At 43.3% G+C, this 871-nt stretch overlaps 1 pseudogene; it reads left to right on the forward strand.

Moving 5' to 3' along the window:
• Positions 1 to 475: 475 nt before the first annotated feature.
• Positions 476 to 871, forward strand: part of LOC125658884 (pre-mRNA-splicing factor CWC22 homolog) — a 1,409-nt pseudogene continuing 1,013 nt past the window's right edge.

The raw sequence follows: 871 nt of genomic DNA on the forward strand, positions 1-871 counted from the left end.
CATTTTCACACGTTCCCAGTCCCGGGTCGTCTTTTGTATGAAACCTGTATTACCTTGTCTGTAATGATGCAAGGATCCAATGTATGGGAGGCCCTTTGGTCCAGGAATATCAGCAAAACTCTTCTGAACATCTATATTCTCGGATTCATTAGTTCTGATATTGATCCAGCGTCTGGAATTCTGGATGGATTTTTGTGTCCTACAGCGAAACGACAATCTCCTCATGATGATCATGATCACACAGCAGCACATAGAACGTTATATGTACAATTATATTTCAAATATTTTCGTGAGATGTGATAATGCATTGACCTTCAATTCAACACTAAAATACAGCTCTTTAAAGTGTGACTACCTATGGTTAGATAAAAACTACTCCGGTATGAAACCCCACTGCGCATGGCTCAGGTAAACCCTTTACGCTCGATAGATATATTCAACGACTTTCAATTCAGCTCGCTTAGAGAGTACACGTGTTTTTAGTGTTCGAATGGCCAATGCCCAACTACGTTCGCCGGGCCCTGGACAGGCTACGCCGGCACATCATGAAAGTAATGAAGAACAAGAAAGCTCACCCGCAGAGGCGGAGGAGAGTGATTATAATAAGGTAGATGAGTCGGAGGACTCTCATATTGAACATATCTCTGTAGCGGACAAAACAGAGGATGATTATCGGCGGCAGTGGTCGTCGGAGCAAATTCGGAATGAAAAAAGTAAGTCTGGCGATGTTTCTAATAGAACACGCTCGAGCTCTAAGAAACGTAAAAAAAGCAGTTCCTCTCGTAATTCAAGTTCAAGTTCCAGCTCCTCTAGTTCTAGCTCCTCTAGTTCCAGCTCCTCTAGTTCCAGCTCCTCTAGTTCCAGCTCCTCT

The sequence above is a fragment of the Ostrea edulis genome, chromosome 1 (genome assembly GCF_947568905.1).
Source record: "Ostrea edulis chromosome 1, xbOstEdul1.1, whole genome shotgun sequence".
Classification (NCBI taxonomy): domain Eukaryota; kingdom Metazoa; phylum Mollusca; class Bivalvia; order Ostreida; family Ostreidae; genus Ostrea; species Ostrea edulis.